Source organism: Schistocerca gregaria, chromosome 1, assembly GCF_023897955.1.
Source record: "Schistocerca gregaria isolate iqSchGreg1 chromosome 1, iqSchGreg1.2, whole genome shotgun sequence".
Taxonomy (NCBI): Eukaryota; Metazoa; Arthropoda; class Insecta; order Orthoptera; family Acrididae; genus Schistocerca; species Schistocerca gregaria.
In genome coordinates this window covers 1067866515-1067894103 of record NC_064920.1, presented here as the reverse complement: position 1 = coordinate 1067894103, position 27589 = coordinate 1067866515, and the positions used below count along the sequence as shown (strand labels likewise).

The 27589-nt window shown below is 44.0% G+C and overlaps 1 protein-coding gene across 2 annotated transcripts in view; it reads left to right on the top strand.

Annotated features, from left to right (window-relative positions):
• Positions 1 to 27589, top strand: part of LOC126281481 (mannosyl-oligosaccharide alpha-1,2-mannosidase IA) — a 713290-nt gene that overhangs the window by 469298 nt on the left and 216403 nt on the right. The window lies entirely within an intron of this gene.

Sequence of the window (27589 nt, the reverse complement as noted above, 5' to 3'; positions counted from 1 at the left end):
CAATACAGCATACCTTTCTATTTAGCAGATTTTAACGACTTAACATTATATCAGGTTAAAGTTGTGTTCCCTGGCGTCACTCATATAACTGTTCAGTTGCAGCATCTAAATGAAATAAAGTACAGTACGCCAAGAGACATTAAAGTACATTGTATACATAGACTACTGAGGCAAAAAATTGTGACTACTTGCTGAAGAGCATGTTAGTTCGCCCTTGGCGTGTAATGGATCAGCCATTCTGCGTGACATGGATTCAACGAGTCGTTGATAAATTTCCGTAGGCAATGTAGCACTTGATGTCTACGCACAGGTAACTTACGGGCCGACGTGTTCCATTGGCCTCAGGTCAAGCATATCTAGTGGGGGGACTTCAACGTGAGTTCACTGTCGTGTTTCTCAAACCACTGTGGCATGATTATGGCCTTGTGCTATGGGCACTTATTCTACTGGAATATGCCATCGCTGTCGTGGTCCGCAATAATGTTCACGTAATCCATAGCTGTAAAGCTACTGTCGTGCAACTAAATGAACGCAGTACTAAGGCAGTCTTAAGATGTTTTAACAGTGTATGCATTTTGATTTTAATCAAAATGTCTGTCTCTGACAAATTATTCTCCTCTTTTATTTTATATTTTATGTTTTATTCTTTCGATTAAACAATAAATGATTTTTCATAGTTGAATATTAACTTCGTTACAGCTAGTGTGTATTGTACACAACCACTTGAAAATGGATACACAACCGAAACTGTGCAGTAGTGAGGAAAGTAAAATAAAAGAATATTTTAATTCAAACACCTAAATTCACTTTCGAATCTGGCACTGTGTAGTCAGTAAATCGTACGCCACATTACGTACAAGCAGTAGGAGGAGGGTTTCCATTAAAATCCCGTACCGAAATGCCATATCGGCATGCGGCAAGCGTAAACGATACGGTAGAATTGGCCAACAGATGATGATCACAGTGGAAAAATTCAATTGTGCAAACTTAGCCACAACTTCACTACTTGAATTCCAAACAAAAATAATAGTCGATAAACAAACTGTGATTCCAACACCAGTAATGAAACCAGCTTCATTCATGTAATCAACAAAAATTGGTCATAATTTAAGTGTTTTATTGGAATTTGTGTAGACCACCACCTCCTAAAACATTTACTGTTCGTCGTGAAACACCCTGTACGTCACGGTGGTCTACGGAGTTCCTACAGAACAGAGCGTTAGGGATAATATGGGGGAGTGTGCGGTAATGCAGTGGAAGCGGCGCGCCAAGTAATGTGAGCGATTCTGAGCAGCAAGACCTTGATTCGTGTGGCCCCTGTGGGAACTCGATACTGGATGGGCAGTGTGCGTGCGGCAAGGTCGCCGTGAGCTCGGAACTGTGTGTGTGTGTGTGTGTGTGTGTGTGTGTGTGTGTGTGTGTGAGAGGGGGCGCACGCGCAAGACGCTACACTTTTTCCGGCTTACGACTGGAGCCTCGTGTCCAGTCTGTTCGTAATTCCATTACGCGCTTCGTCGGAATCCCCAGTGATTTGAACAGGGCCATTGTTTTAAATATCTTAGGCCACTGCTTTATAACTTTGCGATTGACCAACAGTAGTGAGAGTTCATCCTACAATCGAACTGCTGTTTCTGTCATAAAAAGGCTCATTACCATTCTTAAGAACTTCATTTTCGGAGCTGTGGTGCTACGGGTTGTCATATTGCTAACATTATTATTATTATTATTATTATTATTATTCAAAGGGACAGGATAAAATCCAGTTGCGATTTGATCTTCTCGAATAGCATTAAGAGACCCACCAAGCTTAACATCCCCTTATGACGGACGGATCATCATCAACTGAGTGGCATGCCCACATTGCATCTAACTCTCCGGTGAGGTTTGGAATTTAACCCAAGGCGTAGGATGTGCCGTGGCAGAAGAAAACTTTTCGGCAACAGGATTCGTACCCAGATTTCTTGCGTATCGCTAACAGTCGCCACGACGAATTACGTCATACAAGCATGTGTGCAGGACTGATCAAAACGTTGTGTCACTTAAGTGTTCCTACTACGTAGATCACATTATTCCCTTCATGAAGAGTTGCCCGGATGACATAATTGCTTAAGGGCATCGTTCGTTCACTATAAACAGAAGACCGTCAGCGGAGCGACAGAGGGTTCGAAGTGACCGAAAAGAAACCCTCAAGCTATGAGATTTTCACTCTGCAGCGGAGTGTGCGCTGATATGAAACTTCCTGGCAGATTAAAACTGTGTGCTGGACCGAGACTCGAACTCGGGACCTTTGCCTTTCGCGGGCAAGTGCTCTATCGACTAAGCTACCCAAGCACGACTCACGCCCCGTCCTCACAGGTTCGCAGAAGAGCTTCTATAACGTTTTGAAGGTAGGAGACGAGGTACTGGCAGAAGTAAAGCTGTGAGGACGGGACGTGAGTCGTGCTTGAGTAGTTCAGTTGGTAGAGCACTTGCCCGCGAAAGGCAAAGGTCCCGAGTTCGAGTCTCGGTCCGGCACACAGTTTTAATCTGCCAGGAAGTTTCTTAACCCTCAAGCTATTTCCGTTCTCAAGAATCAAGAATGGTCATCCAACAGATAGACTATTAATTATGTACATGTCGCACATGCCGGAGGTAGTGTTACAGGACAGTTATTGTCCAAGAATGATTGAAACGGGAAAAGGGGGAGGGGATCAGAAGTGCTATGCCCCACAGACTGTAAGGTATCAACGAATCACCTTACGACTGATAGTGAAATTGCTAGTGCAAACGCTTGTGAGCAGGTGCGCACGCGTTACATGGCTTATGTGGCGTAACTGTTAGACTTGACTCGCTGGTTATCATGTGGAAGCATCAGAGTTTGCAACTATTATAAATCTGTTAAAATCAAATCTTGAGAATATATTACCTTCGTTTGTTTGATTCGTAAATTATAAAGTGTGTTTATATATTCGTAAAATTTATTATTTACAAGAAAACATTTCTAATTATATGTGTTTTGACATATTATATGTTTGCAAAGATTATACAGATGCACAGCGATATTATTTTATTAAGTAAATGTTTGTTTGCTGCAAATTTTACTTCAGCTTTACCAATTTTTCTGTTCTAGAAGTTCAATGAAATATTTGGGGTAGTACCTGCGTCTAAATTCCTCTGTAGCGGTGGCGGAACGTAATGTTATTGAAAGGTCAGTATTGCTTCGAAAGGCGAGTTGAATATTTGTGTGCTTCTCAAAATTAAGACTGTTTGCTGTCTTAATATAAAATGGAGAGCTATGAAACAAGAACGATAAAGAGCTTGCTGAAAAAAAGATGTATTGATTTTTCACGAATTATAAGTATTTTCAGCTTGAAGCACAATTATATGTGGATGTTCTGCCGGACGAAATAATACTCGTCGGCACAGTGGTTCGTTCTTAGATTTACTTCTGTAGGAGGCCGATTTTTTTATACGATAACACACACAAAACTTTAGATAACTTTATCATAAATCGAACAACTTAACTTTGAATCAATGTATTGCCACAGGAATGTCACGTCGCCTGAGTCAGTAAAAGAGTCTTCTCTTAAAGTACAACTGTCTGTAAACTTTGGTGCATAGTTTCTGTCAAATACGACTGTCGTACTGCTGGGTGTAGTGAGAGAATGCTGTCGTGTCCGTCGATGATTGTACTCCACCCGGTCGTAAGGAAGCGCGCTGCGGCGGTGGTGTGTGAAACTCTGGAAGGCGTGTCTGCGCCAGCGTCTCTCATTTGCCGTTGCGTCTTGTAGCGACTGGGGTCCCGTACTGCACTTGCGTTGGGACCTCGTTCTTCGGACCATACCACAGTGAATATAATTAATATTAATAGAATCGTAGCAAACTTAACTACTCATCTGTATTAATTTCCTTTCAATACAATATTCGTTTATTCGACCCGGCAGGATAGCCGCTAACGCGCTGCTTCCTGGACTCGGTTAGGCGCGCCGGCCCCGGATCGAATCCCCCCGGCGGATTAACGACGACGGCCAGCCTGGATGTGGTTTTTAGGCGGTTTTCCACATCCTCCTAGGCGAATACCGGGCTGGTCCCCACGTCCTGCCTCAGTTACACGACTCGTAGACAATTGAAACACATTCACACTACCTCACGATTTACTCTAGAGGCAGACAGCTGGGGTACATTAATTCCGTCCCGGGGGGGGGGGGGGGGGGCAGGAAGGGCATCTGGCCACCCCTTCAATTAACCATGCCAAATCTGTACTTAAGCCTGCGGACCCTACGCAAGATGCGGGATAAAGGCAGAAGCGAAAGAAAGAATATTTGTTTGTTCATTTTCCACAATGTGCGTTAGGCCTAACAGTAGTTTACAGTTCAGTTAACTTTCATTTGACGTAAGTATGCATTTAATTACGGTTTTAGGATTTGTGTGTAGTGGTGCATTTGATTAGATTTCTTCTAATAATAAGCATTTACCATTAAACGGTAAACTTTAAACTGTCCATTATTCTTTTGGCTTGGAAAACTCCTGTTGTTACGACGGTACTATTGAAGAAATCTGTCAGTGTGCACATTAATTATTCTTGTTATGTAAGTGCTTAAGAAGAGCTGTTAATGCTACGCACCATGTTGGTGACTATTCATAAAGTAAATCATTAACACAGTGTGTGGCTGAGTATTAGCGACTACAGGCATTGTCCTACGCTTTGGCTTTACGCAGGTTATGCTTATACTCGTTACTTGAATTATCTTGGAAGTAACAGAATTATTTCAGTATTTTTATTTAATTTTAATATTTTGTTTTGCTGATTCGCGAAGATCAAAGACCGGATGGCATTAGAACACCGAAAGATGTGGAGTACAGTTGTTGATTTAGAATCCCCGTCTAGCATAAATTTTTAACTGCCCAGACACATTTATTACACTGCAGATTCGGTATTTCTCGTCGTGATTCACTGAAATTTTGCGCTAGTGATTTTCATTAGTATCGTCCCCGTCGCTCACATGTGTTTTATTTCAGCGAATTTAATTCATCTGACAATTTCACACTGAGTAGCGCTGAGGAACTGTACGCCACCACCTCTCCTTTCGTGCAGACCAAATACTGATGTAATTTTTTCCCTGGCTTATCCCCAGCGCGAGGACTGTCGCAGCGAGCTGCAGTTGCAACATCAAGACCGTATTTAGTGCATTAGTATACTCGATAACGCGGGGTATCTTATGGGAAACGGACGTCGTAAGAGTGGATAGCACACCGCTGTCGGCGGCGGATCATTCCCTTTGGGGGGTCCTGTGCTGTTTCGGTAGCAGTGGAACAGTGGACGATAGCGCAGTCTGTTGCAACACTGCTGGTATTTTGTGGCCATGTTAACGTGGCCAATGAGGGAAAAGAATACGCAGTGTCTGCAGACGAGCCATGACTGCGAGAGAGATGTTACGGTTGGATTTAAAACGCCTTCCATATAAAGTGAGGCTGGTTCGGCGGATCGAAGAGAGGTACTTCTAGTAATGGGAAGATATCGTTCTTCGTGTACATGTGACCTTTGAAAACGACTGGAATGCAATCCTGTTGATGGGCCGTGAAGCGCATTTCCATTGAAAATGACAGGTTAACGGACAGAACTATAGTTTTTGGACTCCTGACAACTTTGCATAGTTGATGAAAGACGTCTTTCTCCCTACGTGTGACTGAGGGGAAGGGCTGTAGCGGTGACAGTGAACTCCGAACGTCACGTACACATGCTGGACACGTTTTTCTGTCAGGACTGCAGATGAACCCGCGAATAATGTCAATTTTTTTTACAATATGGCGTCAGATCGCATCTCTGGACGCGTACTTCAAATCCCGATGACGTGCCGTGACCACCGAGGTCACAAAACTTGTCCGCTTTTGCCTTTTGTTGTTTTGGTGTGTTTGAAAGTGTGTGTCTGTTCTAACAAATATCAAACATTAATGTTTTTGGAGTTGAAAGACCCTTTAAAGAAGATAAGGGGTTTGACTGGCGAGCGATCTGGCACCTTCTGCCAGAAAGTTAAAAACTGTATTCGAGAGGTCGGCACCAAATGAATGACATAATTTTTCATAAGTTACCATGTGAATCAAATATGTTACTTCCTAAAATCCGAGCATGTGCTCCGTCTCTGATGACATCGTCGACGACGGGACGTTAAACACTAATCTTCCTTCTTTCCTACCTAAATTTTTGGTTGGTCAGTATGAATGTATTCGTGTTGCTGATACATCACTCCTTTAAAGTGCAAGAAATTCTTCAAAATTTCATCCATCATGGAAAACCTACACATTTGTCAGTAATGATTTTAATAGTAATGTTACTGCACGAGTTTTATCATTCTTACCAACCACATTTCTAAGAATTATTCGGAATTCCAGTTCTGAGGCAATTCACATAATTTCTGAATATGACTGCTGCGTACATTTGTCCCACACTCCTCCCGCGCAATCGTTCTATTATGTCACCACTACAATCGGAAAAAACGGGAACACAATTTTCAACGGAGTATGTTTTCGGCAGCCGATACTGTCACAATATCTTTGTACTATATTATCATTTAACATGAACAAAACTGCCTATGTTGTGCTGCGTGTATGTAAATTTCTGCTGGATGAAGGAAACACTACTTACACCTGGATCTCGAACAAATACTATCCTAAAACAACAGCATCTAAATTCCAGGACATCAGTAGAACTAAAAACCAGTCCAGAGTTGCAAATTTTCCTTTTTTATTCACTCGATGACTAGTTTCGGGCCGAGGCCTGTTTTAAAATCATCGTTACATAGCCGGATATGGCATTTTCCGAAGATGTGAAAACCGTATCAGTGCAACGAACAGTTACAGCGCATACAACTACTACTGCAGCATACTGGAAATTCGTCCAGGTCATCAGGCTTTACATTTTTGCTATTATGACTTATACTGGAAGATAGGTTGAACAAAGGCAACCCTTTGTTTGTAGCGTCTGTGCGTTTAGAAAATCGTATTTTCGATGTTATGCATCGAAATACCGTCTAAAAGCAAACATTTTTAGTAAAATAATATTGAGTCTAAAGTAAATAATGTTTCAGTTACTAAGGGTTTTGTGTTTTCCTGCTGTATCTTGGGTACACGTCATTGTACATGTCTAGCAGTGCGAGGTCAGCGGTCGAAATATCAAGGTGATAAGACTATCAAACCATTGGCCCATATTCTATTCTTGGTCGTAGCTTCTTTACAGTCGATATTTTTTCCCTTGTATCTGATCATATTCTGATAACTGGAATATTTTTCTTTGCCTTTTTTCCTAAATAAAATATCAGGTGTGATTAATCATCAAATAAGTGTATATAACGTATTGACAGGTATTTTCATTATGATACATGACTCACTACGATAGGACTTCTGTGGAAGATGACGATTAGCCGACCTGCGCCGGAAAGTGATACCACCGAAATGTTCCTCTCTATGTCAACACTGTGACATTTACTTTTTCCGACAAGTAAAGAATTTCATTGCACAACTTCAAAATTGGTTAAAAAGCAGAGAATTCCAACACAGGCCAGATGCTATCAACATCCATGCTTTGGTCCATAACTAGTTGTCTGCGCCTGTCTTTCGTGATATGCTTCTACACGCAAGCAGGTTGATATGTGATAGATATGTTTGTAGTATCGTGAATGAGGTAAGTTTCCACGACAATGTTCCAGAAAAAATGTCCATGCGACGAAATTTCTTTGGTGTGTTGCGCATGGCGAAAGAAATATTTATGTTTTGCCTGTTGCTGTGATAAGTTTCACCCCCCTGACTGCGAGAACGCTCACGAATAGACGATCGGTTAGGATTACGTAATAATATACTTTAAGTATAGTTTTATACTATCTGTGACGATGAAAATGTCAGCACTTATCTGTAATTTGATTATTAATCACACCTACCGATGTTATATTAAGAAAAAAGCTAATGAAAGTGATCTGAGTATCAGGATATTTTCAAATACGCCGAAAAATATCGAGTGGAAAAAACCGACAGCCAAGAATTGAACACGGACGACCGGTTTGGTAGTTGGTCTTGATCACTCGACGGCCGACTTCGCTCTGTAGAATGACGGGTACCCAAGCTGCAACATGAAAACACAAAAACATTAGTAACTGAAACATCATTAACTTTAGACCCGATATTAATAAAAGTGTTTGCTTCTAGACGAGTTTTTCGATGTATAGCATTGAAAGTACGATTTTCCGTTATCACCTCTGACATCAATTCTCTTCCAAAACCAGAGTATGTCTAGTAAAGAGCCGAAACACTTGCCTCTTTGTTTCCAATGTAGAATATCCCTGAAAAACATGATCAAAGTCGGTGACCCACTTGTCAAATCCACCCATTCTTAGAGAAAGCTTTTGACAATATTGATTGGACTACACTCTTTGAAATATTGAAAGTAGCAGACGTAAAATGCAGGGAGCGAAAGTTTGTTTACAACATGTACAGACTCAAAGGACACGAAAACATTAGTTGGAGAGAGAGAGTGATTCAAATGGCTCTGAGCACTATGGGACTTAACATCTATGGTCATCAGTCCCCTAGAACTTAGAACTACTTAAACCTAACTAACCTAAGGACATCACACAACACCCAGCCATCACACAACACCCAGCCATCACGAGGCAGAGAAAATCCCTGACCCCGCCGGGAATCGAACCCGGGAACCCTGACGTGGGAAGCGAGAACGCTACCGCACGACCACGAGATGCGGGCAGAGAGAGTGAGACAGGGTTGTAACCCATCTTCGGTGTTACTCAGTCTGCACGTTAAGGAAGCAGTAAAGGAAACCAAAGAAAAATTTGGAGAATGTTTTAAAGTTCAGGGAGAAGAAATAAAAACTTCGAAAATTGCCGATGAAATTGTAATTCTGTCAGAGACGGCGAAGAACTTGGAAAAGGAGTTGAACGAAATGAACAGCATTTTGAAAAGGGATTCATTATGAACATCAACAGAAGTAAGACAAGAGTGATGGAATGCAGCAGAATTAAATAAGGCGATCCTGACGGAATTACACTCCTGGAAATGGAAAAAAGAACACATTGACACCGGTGTGTCAGACCCACCATACTTGCTCCGGACACTGCGAGAGGGCTGTACAAGCAATGATCACACGCACGGCACAGCGGACACACCAGGAACCGCGGTGTTGGCCGTCGAATGGCGCTAGCTGCGCAGCATTTGTGCACCAACGCCGTCAGCGTCAGCCAGTTTGCCGTGGCATACGGAGCTCCATCGCAGTCTTTAACACTGGTAGCATGCCGCGACAGCGTGGACGTGAACCGTATGTGCAGTTGACGGACTTTGAGCGAGGGCGTATAGTGGGCATGCGGGAGGCCGGGTGGACGTACCGCCGAATTGCTCAACACGTGGGGCGTGAGGTCACCACAGTACATCGATGTTGTCGCCAGTGGTCGGCGGAAGGTGCACGTGCCCGTCGACCTGGGACCGGACCGCAGCGACGCACGGATGCACGCCAAGACCGTAGGATCCTACGCAGTGCCGTAGGGGACCGCACCGCCACTTCCCAGCAAATTAGGGACACTGTTACTCCTGGGATATCGGCGAGGACCATTCGCAACCGTCTCCATGAAGCTGGGCTACGGTCCCGCACACCGTTAGGCCGTCTTCCGCTAACGCCCCAACATCGTGCAGCCCGCATGGAGGGACGAATGGAGACGTGTCGTCTTCAGCGATGAGAGTCGCTTCTGCCTTGGTGCCAATGATGGTCGTATGCGTGTTTGGCGCCGTGCAGGTGAGCGCCACAATGAGGACTGCATACGACCGAGGCACACAGGTCCAACACCCGGCATCATGGTGTGGGGGACGATCTCCTTCACTGGCCGCACACCTCTGGTGATCGTCGAGGGGACATTGAACAGTGCACGGTACATCCAAACCGTCATCGAACCCATCGTTCTACCATTCGTAGACCGGCAAGGGAACTTGCTGTTCCAACAGGACAATGCACGCCCGCATGTATCCCGTGCCACCCAACGTGCTCTAGAAGGTGTAAGTCAACTACCCTGGCCAGCAAGATCTCCGGATCTGTCCCCCATTGAGCATGTTTGGGACTGGATGAAGCGTCGTCTCACGCGGTCTGCACGTCCAGCACGAACGCTGGTCCAACTGAGGCGCCAGGTGGAAATGGCATGGCAAGCCGTTCCACAGGACTACATCCAGCATCTCTACGATCGTCTCCATGGGAGAATAGCAGCCTTCATTGCTGCGAAAGGTGGATATACACTGTAGTAGTGCCGACATTGTGCATGCTCTGTTGCCTGTGTCTATGTGCCTGTGGTTCTGTCAGTGTGATCATGTGATGTATCTGACCCCAGGAATGTGTCAATAAAGTTTCCCCTTCCTGGGACAATGAATTCACGGTGTTCTTATTTCAATTTCCAGGAGTGTAGATTAGGCGAATATACACTAAAAGTAGTAGAAGAGTTTTGCTTTGTGGACAGCTGCGGAATTATGGGGCTGCGGAATTATGGGGAATGTAGGATGCAAACTGGCAATATCAAGAAAATTATTTCTGAAAAGGGGAGTTTATGACCATCTAATATTCATTTAACTGTTCGGAAGACTTTTCAGAAGGTATTTGTATGGACTGTAGCTTTGTGAGAAAGTGGAACGTGCACATAAGCAGTTGAGACATAAAGAGAACAAAAGGTTTTGAAATGTGGTGCTATAAAATGAATCAGAAGATTATGTGGGTAGATGGAATAACTAACGCGGAGTTGATGAATCGAACTGAGGGAAGAAGCAATTTATGGCACAAATGAAGGGATAGGATGCATCCTGAGGCATCAAGGAATTGTGAATTTCGTAATGGAAGGAATTATGGAGGATGGGTGTGGGTGTAAAAATTGTAGAGGAAGGCCAAGGCTTGAAATGGATGTAAGTTGCAATAGTTATGCACAGAATAGACTAATATGGAGAGCTGTGTGAAACCAGTCTTCGGACTGTAGACAATAATAATAATAATAATAATAATAATAATAATAATAATAATAAGACCATAAAAAGGCGACTGGTGAGACGGAGAGGAGAACACGCGCAGACATCGTATTTAAGATTTAAGTATTTGAAAATGGCTGTAACTTCTCTAAAGGCATTGTGTTTCGCATGGAAAAGCGTAGCTGGTGCATATTTAAATCAGTACGTGAATGAAATAAAAATTCACAGTTGCAGAAGTACGATTACTAGTTCAGTATGTATTGTCGCAGCAGCTCAATGGCTGAGGTGTTGGATGGAGCAGGCTGGCATCAGCTGCGCGAGATTGGTTTGTCTCCGCGTGGGCGGCGCCAGCTGACACCCTTCCCCCTTATCCGCCGCAGGCTGTCCGCGCTGCCCCAGCTGCAGACGGGGACCACGTCCGGACGGCGTCGATATCCGGCTATCCGAGCCGCGGCCACTGCCGGCCAAATCTGCCGACACAGATTGAATTCCGCGGCCGCCCCCCTGCCTGGCCTTAACACTGCTGTGTGTGCCTAGCTACCCGTAATTGGCACAGGGTTTGCCGGACACGTGCAGGGCACTGAGATACCTGTTGGCTACCTCAGAGTAAATCATCTGCGACTCTTACGTTAGAAGATATTTCATTTTTGCTGTACAAATATACTGACGGAGAATGAAATCTGAATACACAGTGGGACTTTAAACGAAATTTTGAACCTGTGTTTGCACATCTGAAAGATAACGCCAATACCGCTTTCGCACTTGTCGAATAAAGGGAGCGAAAATAACGTCACCGTGGCGTGTTAAAGCAGTTTGATATAAATCCGCCGTGTACACTGCGTAAGCTTTAGTTATCCGAATTTGACGTTGTGAGGTCGGTGTGACTTAAACGTGCCTTTATAAGGGGACGAAGAAGGCAGTGTCAGCAGATTATAGGCTTCGAATGAGGTCGTGTAATAGGGCTAGGGGAAGATGGATCTTCTTTCCACTATATTGCAGACAGACTTGGCAGGAACGTATCCCATGTGGATCACTGATGGCAATGTTGATTACAGGAAGGCATTTCTCAAGAAGACCACGGTATTACCTCACACGGGCCTCTACTTAGAGGGAAAACCGCCGTATTTTTTGCCGCAAGGCTGTGATGGGCTGTACTGCACCTGCAGCAGCCGTTAGAGCTCGTCGGCGCCAGAGTCACACCGCGACCTGTAACCAGTCGTTTATTCCAGGGACAGCTCCGACCCTGCCAGCAGCTACAGTACCGTTAGAACAAACCAATACGCCATGGACTATGGCTGTTGCAGTTGTGTCGTACGCGACCGATACAATGGTGATAAAACGCAGGAAGGAATATCAAATTCAAGTAGCATTAATGGATTCGCACCTGCAGTTTAGATCTGCTCGAAAAGAGAGAAATGAGGATGTCATGAAAGAAAAAGGCATCTAGTATGTGTAGGAACTAACGTAATTAATGTGTTGAGAGTGGACCAAACTTAGATTTACGTTACACTCCTTCAGACGCAGTATGGTGCCCCCCCCCCCCAGCAGAGGTGGACTGTTAAAACGGAACGTCGATGATTATGATTACTGGTTTGTATAATATGTTAATAAAGTAATGTGTGGAGGGGCGGGAGGGAGGGAGAGAGAGAGAGAACACAATATGAGCAAAAATCACTCTAAATTTATAACTGCTATAAGTACTACATAATGGCAGGTTTATGTATGTAGGTAAAAGAATTACTCTGTACATGTTTGTATGTCGCCGTCGGCTAAGACGTGTTTATAATTGTTTCGAATTTCAGGACAACTGCACGAGAGGTTACTCAATGGTTCAGCGCGAGTCAGCGTATGCAGATGTAAATACGTAGGCTTCTCTGGCCGGTGTCAGTTTCATTTAATTCTTTCAGGGCATTCTGCCGCGCATTCCTACAAAATACTTAAAATAGTAAAGCAAACACACGTTTCTCCCTTGCTGTAGCGGCTTTCCTCAAGGCGTGCACTGAGGAAGGCTGCTGCGACTGTCGACACGTTGATAATTTTAGTATTTTAGAATTTTAAGTGTTTGAGAAGATAAAGCGGCAGTTCACCAAGAACGATTAAAATGAGAATGCATGCAGATGTTAGAAGACTATTCCTTAGCTATTGGTTCGGGGAATTTTCCTAAAAACACACTGAATTTAACCACCAGCAAAGCTATTTGTTTGCGATTTATTAAATGTTCCTCTTATTTCGCGTCACCCACCAATATTATAAAGCGAAGCCGACAGACAGTTACCGCAAGAGCGTTTATTGCAAGGGGCACATCTCTACAGGAAATTTTGGGCTTGTTCGTGGTGCACCTTTATCATCAGCCCGAGTGATCTTTGTTGTCGTATTCGTACCTCGGCAGCGGAATTCCCAACTAGATTCTGGTTCATGTCGGAGGTGTCTGAAGACCTTGCACCATGGATACGTACCAACCACGCGTGTGAAGGCCCACGTTTCCCACGGAGTGCTCAGGGCTTGTGTCGGACCCCGCGATTAGCAAGCGGAAGCCTGTTTCGCGGCAAAACACTGAGAATGACTTCCAGTACATTTTGTAGGTACCAGTTTGCCTGCGCCCGTTTCTGGTAGTAATACCGCTGCTTGCTAAAAGGATCTCTTCGTATATTCTGTAGGGGATTTTTCGAAAAATACAGTGACGGAAAGAAATCGTAATACCAAGGAGGAGTTGTGCGACATATTAGAAAGTTGTAGGTGTGCTTCTGCATCTGGAAGATTTCTCTTCAGATTTCCTGCCAGTCGCATAAGAGTGGAACTAGCAGCATCACAGCGAGGATGAAAATAGGAGTTTACTTTAAATACACACTCTAACGCTCGTGAGAGCGTTTCCTTTGAGACTGGTCGTAGCGTGTTGATGTTAGTCAAGAACGGCTTTAAAGCGACGACGACGACATTATCAACATTTCACTGAGTTTGAACGAGGTCGTGTAATAGGACAGCAAGAAGCCAAGTTTCCTTTTGAGACATTGCAGAAAGATTTGGCAAGAACGTAATCACTGTACAAGATTGCCGGCAGCGATGGACGAGAATTTACGGTCGCAAGAAGACAGGGCTCTGGACGGCCACGTGGCCTACCGAGAGGGAAGACCATCGTGTTCGACGTATGGCTCTGGCGCATCGTACTGCATCTGCAGCAGCAGTTTGAGGAGCAGTTAACACCACACTAACGCTACGAGCTGTTACAAATCGATTGCTTTAAGGATAGCTCCGAGCCAGACGCCGTGTAGTGTGCGTTTCACTGCATTCCACAAACGACCACCATCTGCGACTTCAGTGGTTTCAAGCGAGAGCTCATTTGACGGTTGGGTGGAGGTCTATTGTGTTTTCTGATGATAGCTGGCTCTTCCTCTGTGCCAGTGATGGCGGTGTGTTGATTAGGAGGAGGGCAGTTGAGGGCCTGAAACCAACCTATTTGCGTGCAATAAACTGTGGACCTACACCTGGAGTTTTGCTGGTACGCGATTTCGTATGAGAGAACTCGAATGACACGAACTGACATCCAGCGCATGTACAACACAATGCAGGCACGTTTACATGCTTGAATTCAAAATTGTGGGCATGCACCGGTTATTGGTGTACCACCATTTCACATTTACGGCAGCTTATCTCGCGCTTTCATTAACCTGTGATCTTGCAATGTTAATCACATAAATTTGTTAACTAGACATATGAACTCCCTAAATTTTATTACTCTACTTTAATTATTTTTTAGCCCCGCGGGATTAGCCGAGCGGTTTAAGGCGCTGCAGTCATGGACTGTGCGGCTGGTCCCGGCGGAGGTTCGAGTCCTCCCTGGGGCATGGGTGTGTGTGTGTTTGTCCTTAGGATAATTTAGGTTAAGTAGTGTGTAAGCTTAGAGGCTGATGACCTTAACAGTTAAGTCCAATAAGATTCCACACACATTTGAACAATTATTTTCTGGTGTTGCGATTGTTCTACAGTCAGTGTATTTCTCTGCGCCGTCGTTACTGTATTTTTCGTGTCGAGAGATTAAAAATTTTTCAGCCAATAATCTTATTTCCTTGGTATTATTAATCGAAGGTATGTACTGGTACAATTCGGACAGGTCAGGGGTTGTTCCATATCCGGATATTTGCCACAATCACATCTGTCCTGTTGATCTACAAGACCCCACTTGACCAGGTTTGCCTTCATAAATGACACACCCACTCTGATGCGGTTCAAGCTTTTCCAAATATGCGATCTCAAGTGCTCGCTGCTGGTTATCACCTGGACTGTAGGATAGTCGTAAGGAGGCTCGTTGTTTTTTTTGTTCAGGGTTTAAGTATTGCAGGTCCACAGGAAGCTCCAAATAAGGAGTTGCGCTCATCTAAGATTTGCATGAGCTTCTGTGTGTTCGTAAGCAGATCTTTGGGAGATGGGGGGGGGGGGGGGGCATAAATCCGGTTTCTTTGTATAGTGTATCGAGAGGCACAGCGTTTTCCTGCGCTCGTTTAGGCAGTCTCTGGCGGGTTCCCAATTTCCTCCTCAGAAAATACGATAACAAGCAGTTAAAATGAGATAACAACAGTAGACTAAAATAAGATAACAGTAGACTAAAATAAGATAACAGTAGACTTGATAACTTTAGACAGTTAACAGGCGGCGAACACACTCCTCCACCCGCCCCCCCCGCCGCGTTAGGAAGTATATCCGGCCATAAAGTTAAATAATAAAATAAAATTTGCCGGATCGTGAAAAAAAGCCGATCCCTTTCTAGATGGGATGAATGCCAGGGGAAAAGACAGTTCGGCTTAATCGTGTAGTTCTAGTCGCCTCTTGTTATCCAAAGTTTCTTACATCATCTGAAATGCGGACGATTACGAGAAGCAGCCTTACGATGTTAATAAAATAATAATAATGTCATTTGGATGCGTCGTCCATTTATTGCAGTCGTTCAGAAAAACAATAATAAACAAATAACAATTACATAAGTGTCTGGTGCGAAATTCTTCGGCTGAATACTTGCCAATGTTAAAGTCCTGTGCGCTCGCACCACTTGTTGCTTATGTTTACCTAAGAGCTTATGGTTTTAACAAAAGAGCTGCAGAACCTAAGATACAGCAATTAAGGCTGAGGGTGCGCCCTAATCTGGCTTAATGCTGCGGCGGCTCAGCCGGCCGCCCAACGTACTGTAAGTCTTTTGCAGATACCTGCTCGGAATACACGACTCGCACATGTACTAGTTGTTGCTTCCTTAATACACTGTGGTGCATTGTGGTTAAAAGGATTCAGTGTAGTAAAAACATCGGCGAGTTCAAGGATGGGAGAAAATAGTGAAAAAGTCTTCCCTACAGCAGCTGGTAGAATGCAAGGTGAGCCAATTCAGTAACGTAACTATGCACCCTCTTTGCCTAACGACTTGGGGGGGGGGGGGGGGGGAGGTGTCAATCATCATCAGTCGAGGTGTGACCCCCAGGTCTACGGCGTGGAAACACACTTTTATTCGTTGTGATATGTGAAAAAAATGAACAAATAGCCTTCGAATATCATCTTGAAGGATTTCTTGCTTGCCTGAAACACCTAATGCGTCAGACCATGAAGATAGTTGCTCGAGACTGGTATATACGTCTTACCACCGCATCCTAAACATTATCTATGAGTGACAAATCCAGGGACCGGGCTGGTCAGTCAGGGATCCGAATTTCCCTTACAGTCTTCTTGGTGTGTGTGCTGTAGTGTGGCGAATCGTGTAACACCCCACCCTACCCCCCTCCTACCCCTGGAACATGTCGTCTGGTACGCTAGTCGGGAAAGATATGACAACAGGGCTTATCGTTCTTGTCGTACAGTGCGGAGCATTCAGCCGCCCTTCAACAGTAACCATATCAGTCCTGCTGTCGCATCCAATAGCTCTCTCAAATCATGGTTCGCTGAAGTAGAGAGGCATTGATATTAAGAATTGCTGCGTCCTGTGATATTTCATCAGATCGTCTAGGTGTACATTGGCGTCGATCTGACCACTGGAAACGAAAGCGAGACTCATCGCTTACGCCAAATTCCACTAGATGTCCCAGTTATCTGTGGCTCTATATTATGGATGTCCAACCCGCGGCCTGCATGCGCGCCAAAGCAAGTATCAGTGCGGCCCAAGAAGTGAGCGTTTGTTACATGACTGGAAAAAAAATCCTTAAAACTCCGTATATGTAAAGCTATGATAAAATGAATATTTCAGTTTTAAACTCCCACCATGCCTCCGGCCGCCCCACTTTCTCCCCCCCCCCTCTCTCTCTCTCTCTCTCTCTCTCTCTCTCTCTCTCTCTCTCTCTCTCTCTCTTTTCAGCATGTTAGTGTGAAGTATATTGTGTGCAGCCCAAAATTACTAACCTTCTTCCATTGTGGCCAGTTATGCTGAAAGGTTGGACACACCTGCTCTACACCATGCAGGTGTCTGTTGCTGCCTAATGGTGTCAGCAGTAACCACACAGGGTAAATGGAAATCTCATCCCAGGTTGCACTAATTTGTTCCAGTTAGTTCGTGTTGAGACTCTGCCTGTAACCTCTGTCCGAATATATCATTACCTGTCCACCCTCAGAGCCACTCGAATAACGCTACGATCTTCTCGTGGAGTAGTCTTTGTGGACGAACATGGGCCTACTCTTCCTGCCACACTCTTCCAGAGTCCTTCCCATTACCACTCGTTCTCTAGTCATGGCACTACAGCCAACAGTCTGTGAGATCCGTCGGTGTGGTGCTTTCATGTTCGTCATGGCAGTGATTCTGCCGTTCTCAAAGTCCGAACGACGGCCATAAGCTTTCCCTAGACATCCTCCATCTGAAAAGTTCCAGTAACTTTTGACACACCCCAATAGCCATCACTTACTCGCATCATTTTTCACAAGCTGGAATGGCGTTTTTATGTGGTGAAAATATACTGGCATAACATGAAATGTTAATCAACATATCCCAAGGCGTGGAAATAGTAGGCAGTCAGGCAGGTAGCATTCTATGTTTCCGTCAGGACAGTTAGCCATAGGTTCGACGAAGCGGTCTTGACAAATTCTTCTACGTTAAGAGTAAACCACTATGTCCATGAAAAAGATATAGTGAGTGCACAGTACTGAGCTGTTGTCCTGCACTTGTCCTTTCATGAAGTTTGTAGTGGCGGTTAGAAGAGGCAGCTGTAATTTAAATGGGTACGGCTAGCGCAGTCCATTGGTCAGCTACAGAAATGAGTCCGACTCGGCTCGGCAGCTCGCGCTCGGTGCCCACCGCTGCCCACAGAATGCACCATGTAAGGCCACAACTTCCACTGTACTGAGGGCAAAACCCCTATCACGATTCACGAGTTTACGCGAAAGCCGATTTAATGGATGTGAACGTTGCCGGGAGTTAAATGTCCGCCGACGCGTATGACAGGGGTGACCGCAACGGACCTCGCGAGTCGCATGAGTCTCGTGCCGACTTGGAATGCAACCTTATTGTGGCCTTTATACGCTGTATACAACTTATATTTTCAGTATCCACGTGTTGTGAACATAGTTGTAAAAATTTTCAACCGCATCCTCTCGAACGCCAACGTAGACCGAAATACTTAATGGAAAACAATGTATAATGAGGAGGTTCATTATGTATCTTGGTATTGCTTCGTGAGATGAGTATCAGTGAACAACATTCTAGGTGGATTTTGCAAATACTAAATCCAATCAATTTTTGTAAAAAAAAATATGATCTTTTTTCTGCTTGTTGATTCTTACTAGCCGTTAGATATGATTTTATTACAAATATTGTTAAGCATTCGCTCAATAAAAATTTCAGAAGGAAGTTAGTGAAAACGTGCCAGAAATCCAGGTGCAAATGGTAATTTATTTATGTAAAATATCTGATATCGCTGAAGAAAGAAATGGTAGAGATAGTGATCTGACGACATTAAAACGTTCATTTTTATTTCCGTTACTTGTAAAGGATTCAGCAATTGTAGAACTGGATCTACCGGGACTGAAGGAAGACTGAGGCTTTGGAGGGCCGAAGCTAACTGGTTGCTCAACTGCAGTTCAGTGACTCTAAATATCTATCTGAACTAACTAATGAACATTTAAGTGGACTTCGTCGAACTGGGCTTATCAGCCAGATTTTGGACGAGTCTCAGCAAAAAATGAAAAATCGAATCACAAAAGTATCTGCATAGTTCGTAATGTGTAATGGAAGGTTATACAGTGACGTTTCTTTTCAAATAAAATGATAAATGTTTTTCCCCTCTGGCCGTAACAACGGCCTTGACACGCCTGGGCATTGAGTCAAACAGAGCTCGGATGGCGTGCACAGGTACAGCTGCACATGCAGCTTCAACACGATACCACAGTTCATCAAGAGTAGTGACTGGCGTATTGTGACTCGCCTCTAAACAATTGGCTGTCGTCGAACCAGTTAATACGTTTGCGGTTCACTAAATGTTAGTGCACTCCCCTCTTACGTAAGGTGACGGTCTGCGAGACACCGAAACTTATTTAAACGACATCATTCTCCCCATAGACTGCACTATTTGATACGACATCCGCAATTGGAGTTTCGATTCTCAGGTCGGTTTTGAGTGATTAATGTGCAACCAGTGATAAATACTAAAGTTCCGCATTTCACAAGCAATAAGTACACTGTCCACTCACATTAATGTGACCAACTCTCAAAAGCCCGAATAACCAAGTTGGGTGCATAGATCCTGAGAAATCAGTACCCAGAACAATCACCTCTGGCCGTAACAACGGCCTTGACACGCCTGGGCATTGAGTCAAACAGAGCTCGGATGGCGTGCACAGGTACAGCTGCACATGCAGCTTCAACACGATACCACAGCTCATCAAGAGTAGTGACTGGCGTATTGTGACAAGCCAGTTGCTCGGCCACCATTGACCAGACGTTTTCAATTGGTGAGAGACATGGAGAATGTGCAGACCAGGGCAGCAGTCGAACATTTTCTCTATCCAGAAAGGCCCGTGCAGGACCTGCAACATGCGGTTGTGCATTATCCTGTTGAAATGTAGGGTTTCGCAGGAATCGAATGAAGGGTAGAGCTACGGGTCGTAACACATCTGAAATGTAACGTCCACTGTTCAAAGTGCCGTCAATGCAAACAAGAGGTGACCTAGATGTGTAACCAATGGCACCCCATACCACCACGCCGGGTGATACGCCAGTATGGCGATGACGAATACACGCTTCCAGTGTGCGTTCACCCCAATATCGCCAAACACGGATGCGACCATCATCATGCTGTAAACAGAACCTGGATTCATCCGAAAAAATGACGTTTTGCCTTTCGTGCACCCAGGTTCGTTGTTGAGTACACCATTGCAGGCGCTCCTGTCTGTGATGCAGCGTCAAGGGTAACCGTAACCGCAGCCATGGTCTCCGAGCTGATAGTCTATGCTGCTGAAAACGTCGTCGTCGTCGAACTGTTCGTGCAGATGGTTGTTGTCTTGCGAACGTCCCCATTGTCTAGCAAACTTCCCCATCTGTTGACTCAGTGATCGAGACGTGGTTGCACAATCCATTACAGTCATGCTAATAAGATGCCTTTCATCTCGACTGCTAGTGATACGAGGTCATACGAGGTCATTGGGATCCAGCACGGTGTTTCGTGAACCCACCGATTCCATATTCTGCTAACAGTCATTCGATGTCGACCAACGCGAGCAGCAGTGTCGCGATACGATAAACCGCAATCGCGATGGGATACAATCCGACCTTTATGAAAGTCGGAAACGTTATAGTACGCATTTCTCCTCCTTACGCGAGGCATCACAACAACGTTTCACCAGGCAACGCCGGTCAACTGCTGTTTGTGTATGAGAAATCTGTTGGAAATTTTCCTCGTGTCAGCACGTTTTAGGTGTCGCCACCGGCGCCAACCTTGTGTGAACGCTCTGAAAAGCTAATCATTTGCATACCACAGCATCTTCTTCCTGTCGGTTAAATTTCGCAACTGTAGCACGTCATCTTCGTGGTGTAGCAATTTTAATGGCCCGTAGTGTAATTATGGAAGGTACCGATCGGCATATGCAGTTACGCCGACTCCACTGCCGTGGCCAGCTGCGGTAGATTTCTCGGTTGAGAATCCATGACGCGACCAGCCCGAACGAGATGGTCCCACAATTCTCGGTTGAGTTTAAATCCGGGAAGTTTCATGGCCAGGGTAACACGGTAAACTCACCTTTTGATGCTCTTAGAACCACACACGTGCACTGCGAACTGTGAGACACGTTGCGTTGTTCTGCTGGTAGATGCCATTGTGCCGAGGAAAGACAAACTGCATTCGGTCCTCAAAGGCAGATGCATACTTGTGTTGGTCCACTGTGCCTCCCACAATGACGAGATCGCCCAGGAAACGCCACGAAAACATTCCTCAGACCACACTCTCTCTCATCGGATCTGGACCCTTCCGTCGATTGTTGCGAGCTGTTTGCTTTTTGACGTTTCACGTCTTGTAAGCCAACGGCCATCTGTCCGATGGAGCATAGAACGCGGTTCATCTGAAAAGGCCACCTGTCGTCCAGTTTCGGTATTGTCGTGTAAACGTGTAAATTCCAGCCTTCGTCGGCGATGAACAGTAGTGAGCATGGGTGAACACGTATTGAACGTAGCCGTTTCGGAAATGTTTTCACTCTCCGCCCAAAAGCTAGTTATCACGCCCTTCTGGACATCAGAGAAATCTCTCGGTGTCCGCATTACGGCAACGAGTGCGCTGTTTTCCGCGTCCCCTCGACACGGCTTATATACCTTCCACTGCTTCTGGTGCCGCCTGCCGCCTCTGAGTGGTTATTGCACGTTGATGTCGCACAGTGGAGGTGGTCACGTTAATGTAACTTGACCGTGTATGTACACGTGTCATAAAGTATTTAAGTTATTTGAAACAATCTGAATTGGTAATTGACAAAAATTACTCATGTGCTGAAAAATTCGTAGTTGTCAACAGTGAAATGGTAAAGAGGAAGTAAGCTTATGTGGCTCATGTCAGTATTCGCTACATCCACCATCTGTATACAGTTATTAGATCTCTAACGGTATGTCACACCCCAAATTAACTACAAAATGTCGTGCCTTATACCCTACTGCAATTCTCAATTTTACGAGGTTATGATAATCTAGGTTTAAGGCGTACAAGGGCGATAAAAAAAAATACTCTCAAGTGTCAAATATGAAGTATTAGAAAAACGAGTGAGACAACACTGTAATAATTATGATAAAAGAACACCAATCCAAACATTAGGAAATATATTAAAATGGTTCATAGTTATGAAGATACATACAGTATCATGGCGTAACTACAAAAATATTCTCACAGAGGCATCATGCACTTTTGTATGTGAAGCCAAGTAACAATAAGTACAACCACTGTATTAATTATCGCAAAACCAACATCCTTACAGTTAATAATAAGTAAAACATTGTATAATCATTCAGACAGGTATAAGATCATGTCATAGCCACATAAGTTTTCGTACTGTGAGAAATCCAATGGCATAAAAATTAAGTAAAGTATTCCGCTAAGGGAATGCGTTGCATCGCGAGAAGGAGATAATGAATGACAGTTACGTAGAACATTCAGATGTAGTTCACTATTGTTTGGAATACTGCATCGAAGTTATCCAGAAATCTTCTATTAAAGAAGTCTGTTTGGTCATAGAACAAACATAGCATGTCGTACTCAGTCGAGAGAAGTCTCAGACGTAAACCTGACTAGGGGCGTATCCCAAGGGATTGTTGTAAGTCATTTACTTGTCTCAATATGTGTAAATGACATGTTACGAGGGTCGGTCAAAAAGTAATGCCTCCCATTTTTTTTTCTACTTAAAAAAATTAAGTTAAGTGAAAAATTTGAATTTGGCGCCATTCCTCAAACCTTCTTCTGCAATCCACTGCAGTAGTAACTTTCTGTGTCAACAGGTGGCAGCACAGCAGAAGTTTGTAAGATGGCCGACATCGATGTTCGTTTGAGACAGCGTTGTGTGATTGAATTCTTGAATGCAGAAGGTGAAACGCCCATACGCATTCATGAAAGACTGAAGAAGGTGTATGGTGTTGTGACAGTGGATGTCAGCACTGTTAGACGATGGGTTCGTCGTTGTAAGGAAGCTGAAGGGCAAACACCGTTGACTGACGAAAAGCGGAGCGGCAGGCCGGGGACGAAACATGGGTGCATTTTTTTGAACCCGAATCAAAGAGGCAGTCAATGGAGTGGCGTCACACAAGCTCGCCGAGGAAGAAAAAATTCAAAACTGTGCGATCGGCAGGGAAAGTTATGGCAACAGTTTTCTGGGATACAGAGGGTGTGAATCTGGTTGATTTTTTGGAGCAGGGATGCACAATAAATTCTGTTCAATACGTCACAACCCTCAAAAAACTTAAAAGCACGTCTTCAGCGAGTTCGCCCAACAAAATCAATGGCAGATGTTCTTCTTTTGCATGACAATGCAAGACCACACACCAGTCGTCACACCTCTGACGAGATTGTCAAAATTGGATGGGAAGTTTTGCCTCATCCCCCATACAGCCCTGACCTGGCACCATCAGACTTCCATCTGTTCGGGCCACTAAAAGAAGCTCATCGTGGGATTCATTTTGAAGATGAGGAGGCCGTCAAAACATCCGTGCGTCAATGGCTTAGGAAGCAGAGCTGTGATTTTTACCGTGCTGGGATACATGCCCTTGTTCAAAGATGGACCAAAACTGTAGAGATGGGCGGAGATTAGATTGAAAAATGACAAAATGATCCTCAATGTTGTGGTTTTCAACCTATGTAATTGCATTTAAATTTCCTGACAATTAAACGTAGAAAAAAAATAGGAGGCATTACTTTTTGACTGACCCTCGTACATAGTAAGTTCCGTGGGGCTATGGTATGCAGGGAACTTATTTGCTAGAAAAGTGTAACGTCTTGAGTATACTTAGACAAATGACTCCACGATTGCAGAACAATCGCTAGAAGCAATTACTTCCACACAATATCTATGAGTAGGCGTGCGCACTGATTTAAAGTGGAACGGTCACGTAAAACTAATTGCACAGAAGCCTGATGCCAGACTGTGATTCAATGGAAACCTCGCTCGAGCAATACATGAATATTGCACGATGGTATGTGAGCCGTACCAGATAGAATTAATTGAGGGAATGGGGAAGATCCAGAGAAGAGTAGCGCGTTTCGTTACAGTTTCATTCAATAGGCACAAAAGCGTAATCGAGATGATCAACCAACCCCAGCGTCAGACGGTGCAAGAGAGACGTTCTGCATCGCGGTCTTATTTACTGTTCAAGTCTCGACAGCTACGTTCCTGTAAGAGTTTGAGGATATATTACTTTATCCTGCGTGTACCTCGCGAAAATACAATGAGTGTAAAATCAGAAAATGACTCGAACCCAAACGGAGGCTTACCAACAATCGGTCTTACGCGAAACATTCGCGACAAGGGGGAATTGACAGAGGTACACGAAGTACCTACCGCCAGACTTCGCAAATGGCTAGCAAAGTGTAAACGTAGAACTTACGTTCTGGATGAGACTGAATATGATCGTATATTTCCATTTCTTCCAAAATATTTGTGGTTCTCTCCTTCTGCACGATGTGCACCGACACTTCGCCACAATATGAGCCCGTATAAACGCGTCCATTTACACGACTGCGTCTGCATACGCCGATTAATGTGCTGCTCAGTCCGCTATTAAGCTCGCTCTCTGTTGGGAAGCAGATCTCTCACAGCGCAGCGAGGGCATGTTCTCATTCCGTCGCCCCTGCCCTTCCTTCCGCCGTCGCTCATTTTCCTGACGCCCTTGCGGAGTCACGGCGTCGAAATTTCTGCTGCGAAGGGCGGAGCAAGTTTTACCGCGAAAGCTTGGAAATAAGTTTGGGAAATAGCGAAACTCTTTGAAGGTTTTGGAGAACGGGCGCACAGCGCTGTGGGAGCTGGGAGCCAGCCGTATTCTGCCGAGAGGTGCAGGTTCAGAGAAAAGCGCTCCCGCGAAACACTGGTTGTTACATTCATAAACTCATAAATGAATGGTAGGCACAGGTGGAAAGGTAGATCCCGTCCTCCTAGATTCCCATAAAGCTGTCCTGGCTCGGTGCGCGAAAACGAAAGTGGACGTGGACGTGTTACTGCTCGAGTTTTGTGGCGTTAGGACGCCGAATTTACATCGCGGAGCATTCACAAGCGCGAAAGCAGAATCAAACACGTCATATTTTTGTTTCGTCGAGAAGAAGGTGGCGAATGAGGCGCATGATCGCGTGCTACCTCACAAGAACTACTGAAGAGGCGCCGTATTGGATTAGTCGTTTACAGCCGTTGAAACTCGTGTCTGCTGGTTTTTATATTACGTACCATAAATATACGCTATTGCACAGCACTGGCGCATTGAGCGTATCCCAAAAACGCGTCCTCTGTGTTACTTACCAGCTTTACCGATATGAAATGAGCGTTTTTTTTCTTATGAAAATGAAACACTAATTTTGAATTGAAAAGTAAAAACATTTATTCAAAGTACTGACCATTGCTTTCTATACATTTTGACCACCTTTCTGGCAATTTGTGGACACCACGCCAATAGAAATGTTCGTCTTTTGAAACAAACAAATGAGACACCCAATTTTCGACTTCTTCGTAGGAATCGAAGTGTTCCTCAGCCAATGCGTGTCCCATTGATGAAAACAAATGGTAGTCGGAAGGGGCCAAGTCTGGTGAATACGCCGGGTGGGTTAGCAGCTCCCAGCCAAGTGTTTTGATTGTATCCTGAACCAGTTTTGCTTTGTGTGCAGGTGCATTGTCGTGTAAAAAAATTACTGTGCCATGTCTTCTGACACACTCTAGTATTTTTCGATCAATGCATAGTTCAAATTAATCATTTGTTGTCTGTAGCGATTAGTATTAACAGTTTCACCGGGTTTTAGAAGCTCATGATACACCACACCTTTCTGATGCCACCAAACACAAAGCATTGTCTTCCTGCCGAATCGATCTGGTTTTGCACTCGATGTTGATGGTTGTCCCGGATTAACCCATGATTTTTTCCCGTTTAGGATTCTTAAAATAAATCCATTTTTCATCGCCAGTAACAATTCGATGCAAAATTGATTTTCTTTCATGTCTTTGAAGCAAACTTTGACAAATGATTTTTCGGTATTCCATCTGTCTTTCATTCAATTCATGCGGCACCCATTTTCCACACTTTTGGATCTTTCCCATAGCTTTCAAACGGTCAGAAATTGTTTGTTGTGCAACATTTAGCATTGCTGTCATTTGCTTCTGACTCAAAGTATCATCTTCATCCAATATTGCTTGCAATTTGACGTCTTCGAAATTTTTATGTGGTCTTCCACATTCTTCATTTCTTACATCAAAATCATTATTTCCGAACCGTTGAAACCATCTTTTGCATGTTGCTTCTGATAGAACATGATCACCATATGCCTTGACAAGCATTCGTTGCGACTCTGCAGCACTTTTTTAAAATGAAAACAAAAAACTATTGCTTTCCGCAAATCATCACTTTCTGGTACAAAATTCGACACTGTTAACACGATGAAAACATATGATGTTGTTTGTTCCATGACTTGATGTATACTAAATATCTTTGACAGATGTCATACCAATCAAACAAAAAAAAATTAAGGCTCGTTCACAACAAATGTTCCCTATCGACACATTTGTATCTGAACGCTCATTTCATACCGGTACACCTGGTACTTGATACAATAAAAAGTCGGAGAACTACATATGGCTGGTTAAAGGCTTTCGTATTTAGCTCTTTTCTTATTGTAGCTTGGGTGCTACGAAAGAATGCCGTTTCAAGGCATCGGCGCAGTGAAGATATATCAAAAACCCATAATTGTTGATGCGATCAGCTATAATTAAAAGTAAGTTAATGAGATATCATTGGTAAATACCTTCAGGGCATCATAAGATGAAAAGACGCAACTTGGCACCAGTCATCTGCGGTGAAGTGAATAGAGGCGCAGATAGTGTACTGCAAAACTGTTGGTTCACGTTCTGCTTCCTGCCTGAATTTTTTTCCCTATATTGTATTGAATGTGTACGCAACATGGCACAATTAATTACAAGACTGCTGTTACTTCAATGCCTGTGTCGCTCGTAATTCAGTATTTACGTAGTCATTCATCAAAAGATGTTTCCAGTTTGTGAACTGTAAAAGAATGACAAGCCTAATCGACTGTACACCGACTGATAGTATTCCTCAGTTTGTTTTACCGAGCGTCAGGAATAACAAGGAGCAGTTTTACTCTTTAATGGACAAAGAGTTGAGTAATTTCATGCCAATCAAAGGCACGTAGGAAATACATCGCTGATATGTATGTACACTTAGTATCGCGTTGGAACGCGAAAACGCAGTTGTATGACAAGTTGGAATTAGAAATGAATTTACCCCTGTCTGGAAAAATTACATTGGTCAACAAATTTAAACCTTTTTTCTCTGTCTGGTTTGTAAATGGGCGTATTTACCTAATTCTGGAATACTGAATTCATTGGTAAAATTAATTTGTCTCTGTTGCGCCACATTTCCTAGCTACGCAGCAGAAACAAAAGCAGTACTGGCGAAACTCACAGAATTAAAACAAACAAGAAATTC